Source organism: Falco biarmicus, chromosome 5, assembly GCF_023638135.1.
Source record: "Falco biarmicus isolate bFalBia1 chromosome 5, bFalBia1.pri, whole genome shotgun sequence".
Taxonomy (NCBI): domain Eukaryota; kingdom Metazoa; phylum Chordata; class Aves; order Falconiformes; family Falconidae; genus Falco; species Falco biarmicus.
In genome coordinates, this window is record NC_079292.1 from 34,299,109 (window position 1) to 34,312,627 (window position 13,519).

Sequence of the window (13,519 nt, forward strand, 5' to 3'; positions counted from 1 at the left end):
TAAACTAGATGGAGTCCAGAGGACCTATGCTTCAATACCTTCTGAAAGCTTCTCTGACCTAGACCTAAGCCTACAGAAAAATCCTAAATCACAACAAATTCATCCTGCTGCAGAATACACCCTTTGGAACCTGTCAGCATCCTTCCCTGAACACTCTGGCATGCAACTGATCTGCTCCTCACTCCAATCTTGGGGCCACTTCTGCTCTGCCAACATTTGTCCAACCAAGGAATGACATATAGAGTCTTGAGAAGTGAACCTGGCTCTCTGACAGGGCAGAATGGCTATTTATTGATGATTTAAGTACTTTCCTCCAGGCACTGGATGACTTAGTACCTTGTCAAGAGGTAGAACACATTGGTTTAACAGGTCTAGTGGAAAGCAATTATTTCCTATTCAAAAAAGGTACCTATGTTCCTGCCAGTGTAAAATCTGACTCACCTTAAGCCACTGTACCCCATCTTAATGACAGTCTACTCAGACAAAAACAGCAGATATCCAGTCAATGATTAACGGCACTACCTGGTTCTGGTGAAGCACTGTTCATTAGCAGATCTCGTAAGTGCTTCATAAGACACTGATACCAATATCCTGAAAATTAAAGGAAAACTGAGGCACATCTTGATGAACTCATTTGCCAGAGATCACCCAGTATGCTCCTTATATAACCTATGATGACACAGTCAAAGCTTCCTCAGCCTCAGCGCTGCGACTCCGCTGCTACAGGAAAGGAAGGCAGAACATGTCAGCAGCTCTGGACATTCAATCATACACAGTCCTTTTCTGCGAAGTGCTCTTGGGAATAGGCATGCTCATAGGCAATTAGCCAACGCTGGCTGAAGTGCTGTAAGTTTATGCTCTTTCTTTTCCTGAAGAAACTTGATTGCACACTCACACCACGGTAAAGACCATCCGTAAGTGAAATTAGGAGCAAAATTCCTATACATGTGAGCTGAACTTGTCTTTGAAATCTACAAAATGCAGAGTCCCAGTTAAGGCATTCAGTCTAAGTATCTACATGCCAACATAAAATAATATGATTGCAATCTTGATCTCAGATTAAATGAAACTAATTTCTAAAGACCCACTCCTACATTTTCTGATCCTGTGGCATCACTACAAGTCACAGTTACTGTAAGTTAATTTAATTCTCCGACCCAATTTTATTATAACTGAATTCTTATATTAATCTTTTCACTTGCAACTTGCATCCTGTAATCATTCCTTATACAAAAGAAAGTTTCAGGTGGAATTTTCTTTAACAGGAAAATAAAGCAAGTCTTATGTATGAACCCACAAAAATATGACTACTGCACACCACACAGTACTGGTTATACAGCCACGCAGGAGGACATGCATCTGACTCAATGCAGGTATCTGTGTCTAAACTTACATCAGTTGTTTAGGCTTCCCTTATAGTCAATGGACTGCACCAGTCACTTCTGGGTTCAGTTCACTTTATCTCATCTTAAAGTAGACCTCTAAACAGACTGGGAGAATTGTACCCTAAAAGCACCCCTCTCTCATAATCCACTCCAAAAGTAGCTTGGGGTGAGCAGCTCATATGCACATATCTGCACTGCAGGCACCTAAAGCGAGGTGAGATGAATTCAACTGCGCTATCCAAAAAGGCCATACTCTGATTCCCCACTCTGTTACAAAATGTCCGTACTAGTACCTTGTTCCCAAGAATTTCTGAATTGTGGAGATACAAAACTGGTGTGACACCATCCTTTTCCATATATGCAGTCGAATAACATATATTGTATCTCACTTTATTCTTCATGTCATACTTTCATATAAGAAAACCAGCAAGGGTAGGTATTCGAAAGAGGGCCCTGAAGAGAGGGTAGAGTGCTTGCTAGCTGAAGGTGGATATTCTGTACCTAGGAGACAGTGAAGAAAAGCACTTTGAAATAATGAACTGGTGAAACAATTGCAGTGAAGGGAACAATATAGAAGTCAGTATAACCAGCACACAGGATTATGCAGAAGCAAGGAGGCAAGCGCAAGGGGCTGTGTGTGAAGAGATACAAATGAGCTAGAAACTCATTCAGCATTATTCTTTTAAGGACCAAAAATTATGCCAGTAATCTAGAAAGTGCTCATGAGAGAGAAATGTCACCAACACAAAACAGAAACCATGAACTACAGCTGACTCTTGTGAGGGTGAAATATATCATTTTGTAAATGTCTTGGAGGGGGGGGAGGAAAAGAGCCCATAAAAGGCTGAGCCAGAAAAAGCATAGCTCTTCCACCCTCCTTCCCACCATAACTTGTCATTTTTTACTAGAACATCAACTTCTTTTTGGTTCTGCTTTTGTGTGTTTTGTTGTTCTTGTTTTAACCGTAGGATTGAGGTTCATCAGAGTGAATGCAGATGCCTACACTGTAGCTATGTGATGCACACTCAGTTGCATACAGCTGAGCCAGCTGCCTAGACTCTTTAAAAGCATGGAGAGAGAAGCAAGCACTTCAGCTCATCCTGATTCATCTCATCCAAAGACATGCATCTAAAATAGGACAGATTAATTTCACCCTAAAAGTGCCTGTTTATCCTCACTGATGATACAGGGACGTTAGAGGACTAGTCAGTTGGGACGTTCACTGTGTTAGACTCCTGCAAGTGAGGTGACATGAATCCCTCTGAAGCTGTTTTATCCTGCAACTGACGGAGCAACCTTAGAAAACGTGAAAAAAGTAAACAGTGCAAAAACACCTCCCTGACTTTGCAAAGCCTGAGATAGCATCTTGCAGGCTCACCTATCCATTTATCTCATGTAACACCAAACATCAGCAAAGGTAATTACACAGACCTCAATATATCTCTTCTTCACTGAATGTCCACCTGGTCACCCCTGTTTAGCAATGAAAGCTGTTTATTTTTATTTAGTTCAGAATGATCCCTTTTATGACATAAAAACTAAAATCACCAATGCGGTACCCAAGGTGTAAGCGGGGTGTGAGGTGCTAAGAGGAGCATTGGACTACCAACAAAAATTACATGACCAAATTTCTAAAACAAAAACGTTAATTATGTCAATTTTCCGCAAACCTCCAACCATCCATTTTGTTTCTCCTTCTCTCATTTAAAAAAAAAACAACAAACCAACAATTAATATAGGTGATTAATTAACATTCTTCTATCGTACAGTAGTTATTTCAAAATCAGTCTTAATTAATGTGTAATAGCACCATTTGTTTTTCAAATACAACAGGCCACAGACAGGAGGCCTACAGGTTTTTTTGTGTATGCTGGTACCGCTGCGATTCAAGATTAGGGTTACTTTCTCTCTACTTGAGGGAGATGTGAGGTACTCTGTCCTCTATCTCAATTACCTCAATAACTAGATTTCATTCATATTATTGTTAGAGCTATTATTGTCAATAATAATTTCTTATAATCACTATCTTATTTGATTAAAACAAGGCTCAGACCACATACAGGCACTCACATACTTTCATAAAGAGCTCCTGATTTAAGATGAGAATCAATATACAAAGTTTGATGGCTACTAATACATACCTGATGTATACTAGTATTCTTTTTTTTGATCAGTCACATTACACACAAGTTAAACAGTTCCCTCCTTAAACTATTTACCCTGAGCTATAGGTGAGGTGCCTTGTCAAAATTTTTTTTAAATCCAGTGTCTACTGACTCCCCCCAGGAACTCCAGCTGGTTAGTGAGACAGAATCTCCCTTTGCAGCAGTTATGCCCAGGCAAGGCCAATGTACTTATCCACGTGCTCAGTTATTTCACTCTTTATATCCTAGAGTCCCCACCTCACTGGAGAAGGAAGTCAATCAAACTCACCCGCCTGCAGCTCCCAGGACTTCCTCTGGAGCCCCTTCTGTACGTTACTCCAGCAATTCTCTGGCACAGTGGCTGTCTGTAAGGATGGCCTACGTCCCATTGCCAGAAGTCCTGCAGCTCCACCTTCAGAAGGTGCAGACGGATACCACCCAGCTCTGCAAACTTCCTAACAGCTAATTCAGCTTTTTTAGTTAGTGTTTCCATACACCTACCTCAAATTGGTAGTTCCTGCAACCTACCCATTACAAAGAATAAACTGAGCATGGGAATGAACCCATTCTTCAGCAGGGAAGTCCAATACAAATAATCCATTGCACTTTGCTATATTATTGAAAATCTGAGTCCCCCTTTTATGCTTTGGCCATGACATGGCCCCTCACCCAGAAAGCCAGAGCCATACCTGCTATATACATTCAAGTCAGGCATGAAGTACCTTAGCAGGATCACTTAAGATCACACAAAAACTTCCAAATTTTGGCTAATATGTTTTGAATAATGGCTGAAATGTACCTATTCTTCATGAAACGTGCTGAAGAAAGATATTTTCAGAACTGCAAATGTAACAAAAGCAGTAAAGAGGTTGGGTATTTTTCTTTAAAATGTTGAACAAATTTTTACAGTATCCTGTCAAACAGAAGCCTAAGCATATCCATAATCAAATGGGTTAAGTAAATGAGTATATTTTCATTTCAGTTCAAAGTTCCTGAATTCATACATTATTATTTATTTCTCAAAATCTTAGATAATTCTGTGATTCTAAGTTCATTTCCAATATTAGAAGAGCATCTTACCAGGCACTTATACAAAGAATGCATATTTGCACATTATTTTTGTAATGTGAACACTAGCCAACAAGTAATATCCAAGTCACGTTTTCCAAAACAATCATTCTTTGTTGGTACTAAGCAACCACAGCTGGATGCCCCATGAAATTTAGCTTATTGGGAAAAACACAGCATGAATCAACGTGAAAGAACAATGTACATCAAACATGCAGCAAAAATGTGACTCTTTAAAAAGAACTCTTACATAAAATTAAACCCCAAAATTAAATCCGTCAAATCCTGGAGAAATTTAACACAAAAAATGTGTTTTGACCAAGTCACACACAGAATAGCATATAAATGTGTAAATAAATTACTTATAAATTTGGTCAACTGAGCTGCTGTGTTACACTACGTGTAGTGCACTGAATTAACTGAATTGTAACGCTCAGCACATTAAAGAGGAGGACCAAGACATGAAGGAAGCCTGGCTGTAATATCTGCCGAGTGACTGGTGTGGCATTATGCAAATTAATGGACATCTTTTAGCTCCCCTGTAAGAACAACTGAAAGCTGGGTAAGCACTTTCAAATCCAGGTGTTGCATTTACACCGCGCTTCCTTAAGCAAACACAGTCACTGTACACTCTTGCTTTTTTCCTTTTTCCCCAAGGGGAGAAGTCCAACCATTCCTCAGCTCCTACTCAGAAGGTCACGCTGAAATGTATTTTACCTTCCTACTTCTGTCATCTGAACTATCTTTCAAGGTATGCAGCCTTACCCTGACAGTTGTGGAACAAGAGTGTCTCGTTCATGCCATCAGTTACAGCACAGTACTGCGGCAGGCTCCTGAGAGACTTCTGCTAAAGTCCTTCTATCGAGCTGTAAGAGCAGAGATAATTGCAAAGCCTTCTCTGGAATTCTTCAGCTGCCTCTATCCAAAATATCTCATCTCTGGGAACTGCAGAAGTACTCACCGAGAAATTCTTTTCAGGAAATTAATTAGACTGTATCATGAGTCACCCAGCGCTAAATCCCCCTTTCATTTTCAGAAACTGAGCACTGTAATACACCAGCTTAGCTATTTTCTGTATTCTCCAATGGCACCTCCAAATACTATAAGAAAAATGAAGCTTAATGCATGTGAATTTGATGACTGTGAATACTTCCTTATTTGATTAGGATAACAGAACGTATTTGTTTAAATGAGTAAACATGTGGCTATGATTTCCTCCCTGTGGCAGAAATGTAAGATGTTCAAATCATTCCTAGAGGCTTTCCCTTTGGAAAACCCATGTAAAAGCTGTAAGAAGTAAGTAAGGAGATAGATATATGCAGACTACGCAGTGCACTAGTACAAAACGTGACAGTATCAGCCTAATCCTGAAGGTCTTCGTTCAGGCCATCATTTAGTGACACACTTAAGTACCTTAAGCATGTAAGCAGCCCACTTTAATTCCACAGCTTACACACATAAAATTAAGCAAGTAACTATGTACTCAGCTGAATTTGAGTCTGATTGGCTTCCCTGCACCTGGTAATAAATTGTTAAAAAGTAAGGGACTACATTCATTACAAAGACCCAGAAAAACTATCCCTACTTGATTTTAACAGTACAGACTAGGAAAAACCCCCACATTTAATTTATCTTCTTTACTTTTTAAATAGTACAGAATTTCCAATTGATATTTGCTTATCAAGCTCTGCACACCCACAAGTTAATGTGCTGTTGATACTCCGCAATAAAACCAGGATATATTTTAATAAATAAATTAAACTTACAAGATGTTAAAAATTTTATTTACAGTGTGGATGAGCCAATATTTTTTAAAATCAGCAGATATACCTATAAACATGTAATGTAGTGTGCTAAATCGTCAAAGATGCATAAAGGCATCTTATGTTGTTCTTATAGATGGAAAGGCCATTTATCTGATGCTAAAACATCACTGAAAAAGCAACATTACATTCAAGGAGAGCTTTTCACTGGGAAATCATAATCATTTTCTATTCTAACACACACAGCTGTCCTAGGGCTGGATAATACCAAAATGGTGAGATGGTAAGATGAGCTTTGGTGAAATGTTTATCTTAGACATAAATTCTGTTGCAAATTTTAGGAACATGACACAAAGAACAAAATTCAGGGGTAAATGACCATAAGTAATCATGTTCTTCAGGTGAATATTGTCACATTATTTTCCTTGAACAATAAAACACTATGTCACCTACACAAAATGCTATTGGGACTCCATTTACAACAGGAGTTTTATTTAGCCTTACCACCAAAATCTCTCTTACATGTTCTGACACCACTGACAAGGACAAAAGCACATTATATGTTTTCATTAACTACTCGTACGAGGAAATCTTCAAGGATGGACAAACACGAGAGGTTGATGGCATTATTTACACAGACAGGCCATCATCAGAATTTAAGTAGCAAATAAACTAGTGCATCTTAAAAACCACTGTATTAAGAATCTCTTGCAATAATAAAATGGGCTCCACAAATCTGTTTTCCATTAGGAGTAACAAACAAAGATTATCCTTTTTATGATGAACATTTGCCGAAGTCTTTACATGGTCACAGTTACTTCACTTCAAAGAGGAGATGCATCACCATTTTACCAACCAGCTCCACCGAGAATCCAAAAGCAAATTAAGTAAAATAAAACTCAGAATTCATGGTGATTCTCCATTGACCAGGTTTGTTTCCATGAAGCATGCAAATTAAGATTACTTTTAGTTCACTAAATACCACATAAGAATCTCAAACCATTTGCCTAAGACGGATTTGCAACTAACTTTAATTAAACACGCTACTCTACTTTCTCTCTTTTAATACCTCTATTAAGCTTCAGAAATTATCCAGTACTTAAACATACCTTTAAAAAAAGCCAACAACAAGAAAACAGTATGGCAGAGGTTGTTCCAGACAGTTCCCTCCTGAATAGAGGGCCTGCAGGACCACATTTTGATCAAAACATTGATCATATTTTTATGTCAGGTGGTTTCCTTTAGCTCTATTTCACTACCTCCAGTTTATTTTTGAATTCTTACAATTTATTCTGAGTTGCTCTAACAATTGAAATCGTTGCTCTTGTTTCACTGATCTGAACGAGGATGTCTGCCAGCAAAACACATTCCTTGCCTTTACTTGGGCATCACTGGTTTTTGGACTCCTTCTGGCAGAATACAGAAACTACCTGTAAAGGCTTACAAAGTTACTTTCTGCTCTGCCCTTTGCTAAAAATGACAAAGTATAAAAAAAAATATCACAAAGTATAGCCAGAGAAGCAGAAAAGGCAAGTGCATTTCAGCAACTGGTGCACTGGCTGGTAACTCCATGCACACACTTATGAACACTTTATTTTAAGCCATGGAAACATCAGGCACAGATGCAGTGTTCTGTTCCTTCTACTTCCTGTCAGGAAGAAATGCCGACAGGACACCGTGTCTGGAGCCACCGTTGCCATTTCTTCTTTGATCGCCTCCTCCAGCCCTTGTGAGCTGCCATTTGCAGCTGCCTTTTGGCAGGGAACAGGCAGAAGACAGTCATACCACAACAGGTTGCATCTTCCCAAATGCTCTATCTTGACTAAGTAATCTAGTCTAACAAGCTCTATTTTAAAATCAAATGCTTTTATTAATATTTGTGCTTCATTTTTATCACTTCCAGTCAAACTCATACAGTTCTCCCCAGTGTGGGAAACATAATGCTTCTGAAGCACTGTAGGTGTGTTGCTGTTTATATATCATACACAGTGGTTCCCACGTTTCTTCTTCAGAAAATACTATCACAGCATACGCTAAACAGATTAAGAGGTTAATGACAGGAGTTTTTTGAGTCAGGAAGGTGCTCAGATGCCTTAAGAGAGGTGTTTGAAGCATCCTGAAGCACCTGCCTAGTTTTATGCACTAGTACCCAGGGGCTGAAGTGGAACAGCCTCCATACTTTAAGTCAGGCGTTCTTGGGGCTGCTCTGAACTTGGACTTAAAGGATTCACACAGACTTTGAGTTTCAACAGCTTTCACATTGGAAGCAGTATCAACCTACAACCTTTTTATCTATACAGAAAGCAATTCTTTTCATTACAAGATACTTCCTCTGTTAAAATGCATTACAAACAAATGGCTCCTGAAAGCATCTTCTGCAATCTGGGCACTGACCTGCTGCACTCGTAAATCATGGAACAGAAACCAGCAACAGGCAAAAGGGCACCCAGGACTTAATGGTATGCACAGGCAACATCACAGCTAATCGAGTCAGGGAGAACAAAAAGCTCTCCCTTTACACTGCAGTAAGGGAGTGGGTTGTAAAGCAAACTGTATTATATTGTAAGACTTTTAACTAGCTGGATACCATCTTATCTTATTGATTTAGTTCAGCGAATACTTAAAAATAAAACCTATTTTACTATATTTTACCATTTATAAGTATTTCTCTAGTATGTCTTTCACTTTTAATGGGCTGCTCTCACTTTCCTTTGGTCATTTCACAGACGCACATTGTCACAATTTCATTGCACTCATGAACTGAGTGGACATCGCACTGATATTCATCCTGGGTTTACTAGGCAGAATACATGTTTTGGGGTTTGGTTTGGTTTTCATATGATAGCGTCAATATCCTTCTCAGTGCCTAAAGAAACAGAAGTAAGAAGCACAAAGTTTTTAGAGAGCCTTTCCAGTGACTGCAGTTAGCTCTCCTGTTCTTCCATATTCTTGCAGAACATGTTGTGCTGTAAATTTTCAAAGACAATTACACTCAAAAGGGAGAGCAAGCCACTGCTTTCAATTTCTTAATTTTTTTCTTTGCCAGAACTGTTATTGCAACATACATGAAGCTGAGCAGTTGTCTTTGTGCAAATCTTTAGCTGAACAGATTTCCTAACATAGAACATTGCCTTTGAGGGGAGGCAGGGAGCATGGTCTCCTTTTATTACTATTAGAAATACATCTTTCTTCCATCACTTGACACAGAAAGCAGGAAAAAGCATTTTTAAAGAAGTGGCAAAAAGATAAAAAGGAACAGGAAATCATACATACAAAGGTTTAGGGAATAATGAATTGCTTGCATTACAAAGCCAGGCTCAGTAACTGATCTCATTGCTGAGGTTAATTCTGCTTACAGGCAGAACAAAAAAAGGAATATTCTTCCAAATTCCAGCCATCTTCTTCCTCATCCTGATCAGTGTTTGTCACTTGCCAAAACATATCCTATTGGGGGTACTTTTATAGCTACGCTCCGTCATACTGGTCTTGCCTGCTCTGTTTGCTGCCAGAATCTTCAACCAGCATGCTTCAAAGCATGCAGCAGGCTGACTGAAATGACTTCAGATATTATCTGGCTCTCTACAGTGCCCTTGGTGCCTTTTCATCCTTTCTCATATCTGGCTGTGACTGCTCACCTAGGGCAGTGACTCCTTTAGTTCTGTCTGGGATCTGTCTCCCTCATGCCACCGCTCTGGGTCTGGCTGCTCCCTCTGAAATGCAGCTGTCTTGTTTCTCCATTTTATTACAGTCAGACATTCCTTGCTGACTGTTGCTCCTCATGTTATTCTTGCTGCGCTCTCTCCTCCTCTGTTGATGCAGCTCTCCAGGGCTATGATTCCTGCTGTCAGTGATTTCTGGTGTGGAAACGCTGCCACACTTTTTGCTTTGATTTAACAATTCTCAGATCCACTCTTGTGTTCAACAGCTTATACTTCCTACTGCACTTGCGATATAACCACTTTTCCCATCATTGTGGGAGGACACTATCTCACTTCCAGCTGCACTAGGAAGATATATCCACCCTGATGCAACTCGAGAGCCTTGAATCATCTACCAGTTTGGTTTATTAATGAACTATCACGACTTCTTAATTTTCTCTACATATTTGTGGCCCTAGTGGAGGATGGCATGCTTCTGTCTGAAGAATGACTAGTATGAGGCTTTTGAAAGAGGCAAACATTACCCTTAAGAGCGTAACTGGAAAAAAATTGTGTGCTGCCAGGCTGTAGCGCCTCTTTCACTCTGCTTGTGGGATTACCTGAATGCCATTCTTCAGGGGTTTATGTCATGAGATTTTTTAACATGCACAATCACCCAGGACAAGAAAATGGAAATAAATAATATATTCAGCTCCAAGGCATTTAAACAGCACAGTTTCAATGGTCATCTCTAAAGTGCAGAGCAAGATAAAGAGGCACATCTCTAAAATGACACCTGAGTGTCTAGCAGAGATGGGCACTTTAATGGTGTCTAATTGATTTATGTCATATTGATGACAGAAAAGACAATGAAATGACAATGACATTCTATGACTGTCATTTCATTGAACAAAAATTAGATGGTACAAAGTTTCATCATTTCAATATCATGTAGAAAATCATGAAAGGAGAAAAGAGAATACATAGACAATCCAAGGTCCCAGAGATACAAAACGGACATTTAAAAAAATAATTAAAAGAGAATGGAAAAAAACCAAACTATACCAACATGTAAGGAAAAGATACTGGGAATAGTGTTAGACTGTTTAAAAATGAACATCTTATTTAAGACAGTAGAAAAGTCCTCACTAATGGTCCTGATCCAATGTTTACTAGAGTCAACAGAAAAAAATCCGAGTAATTACTTAATTTTAATTTTAAATTTAATTTTAAATTACTTAACTGCAATTTAAAAAATCAGTCAGCAAAAAACTAAAAAGTCATCCCAGAAATACCAGCAACAATATCCCTCCAGCAGGGCTCATTGTGTGAGGGCTTTGAAGCACCTGAAAATACTTGAGCACACAGCTGACCAGGTAAAAGCCTTCAGTATAATTTTACAGTTTGGATTTTATTGACATACCACTCATCACAGTATTTATATAGGCAGACACTAGAAGGCTAGAAGGATAGACAAATGTTCTAGCTATCTAATAAATGAGCTTGTTTCCCTAGTTGATTTTAAGTGCAAACTGTCCATGCATACAAGGTTACATAGGAATGAAACAGCATAAGATCTACAACATGTTAAATTTGCTCTAATTTATCCTCAGAAGGAAGCAGTGTCAGGTGTCTGGACAAAGGTACAGAAACAGTGAAAAAAGCAGCTACAAAGTCAGTGGGAAAAGTTTCTTCTTATTAGATATTGCTTGTATCTAAAACAAAAGGATGAATGGCTACAGAGAGTAGCAGACAAACAGGCAGGAAAGTAAAGACTTCATGGGTGAAACAGCGCGTCTTTTAATCTCCTCATCTATGAAGGTGTGTAAGTAAGTTCTTCCATTGCCATTCGTCAAAATAGTTTGCTAGATCTGGTAACTGGCTTCAAAATTTACAGGATCAGGCCCTGGTATGAGCACACTCAGCATCACCTAGGGTTCAGGAGAGGTGGCCAGCACAGAAGCTGAGTGGAGATGCTGCCCTATCCACTGAGCATGGCCACTGTTACACTGAAAAAGCAACCTCTAAATGGACAGATCCAAGACAGAGATTGTACTCTAATCTGCACAGAAAACAGAGTGATCCTATTAGCCTGCATAAAATAGCTAACAGAATATAGGGGCATACTACTGTCCTATCTGTCATTTCAATGTAAATGAAAATTATTTTTCAATTACAAATCAAATGTTTGCTAAGTGTACATAAAACAAAGAGTGTTAAGGATTACAGTTTCCTGTGTGATGTAATTATTATTATTATCCTATTAATTAGAAAAAATAATTAGCTTGAAATATTAAGATACTGACGTGAGATAAGCCTCTGAACCTACCAAGGTTCAGCTATCACCAGTAAACATGACTGAAACACTTAAACAACGAGAATATTTCAGTATGCTCAAAGCTGCTGGCTAATACAGCTTAATTGACCAAGAGTGATGTTTTCAAAGCCAGCTAAGGGATTTCTGAAAACGTTCCTTGGGCTCTTGAGCAACTCCAGCATTTTAAAATAATTTCCTAAGTATTTTGTGTTTGCATATTACATCCTATACCTATTACATGGACATATACACACACCCTCTCATTTGCCCATCCTTAAAGGCATAAGATTCTTTCATGGAAGAGGATGAAGTCGAAGTTACTGCTGATGACTGTAAGAGAGGACACACATCTTTTTTAGCCCAGAATGAGCACTGGATAAAATGGAGGCTTGGTAGGCCAGTCAGTGCTACGCTGCTGCTGTCTTGTTACAGCCTGATGTTAGGCAGCTAATGATCCAGAAAAAAAAAATATCAAATGCAAAGGTGATAGTCGAAAACTGCATGGTCAGCAGAGAGCTCCAGTACAGTCTTCACAGCAGAAGGCTGCAGGCAGCAGCCTTTGCATCACATATCAAGAGCATTGGGTCATGACAGTAAGGCACAATATTACATGTCATACCACGTAGCAGAGAATAATCATGTGGTACAATGGAAACCACTAGCTTTTGGGTCATATGCTAACAGCAAGACTAGTCATATGATGGAGAAGGTGGAAGTGCGCAGCCTTCTCACTCTGGCACAGATGCTATTCAGCATCAAAGCTGGCCAAAAGGCTCTCTATGCATTGAAATGCAATTTGAAATTCCCTGAATTTAATACATATTCCTTCACCACCCCAGAAGGCAGTTCCTCCACTCTCACTGTTCAGCAATGACTTCAGAGTTTTAATTAGCTGACAGAAAAAATCTCAGGCACAATAAAAACAGAAAACACTTTATATTTAACTTCAGCACTTGACAAGTTTTCCAGGGAGTTTCAATAGGACAAAGACTACACATCCTTCTGCTTTTTAAAGCATCTAACACAATTCAGACACTGCCACACAATAAACAGTAATAAAAACCCCCAAATCTTCTTGGCTGGATTCTGACAGCCTTCCAAGTTTATTTATAACATTTAATAACACTGGATATGTTGAATGTAATTGGCTAAAATTGCTATAGTATATTCTAAATATATTCCACAAAAATTACAAGTTTTCCAA

General features: G+C 38.9%; 1 protein-coding gene across 1 annotated transcript in view; it reads right to left on the reverse strand.

Moving 5' to 3' along the window:
• Positions 1–13,519, reverse strand: part of TRHDE (thyrotropin releasing hormone degrading enzyme) — a 214,307-nt gene that overhangs the window by 100,900 nt on the left and 99,888 nt on the right. The window lies entirely within an intron of this gene.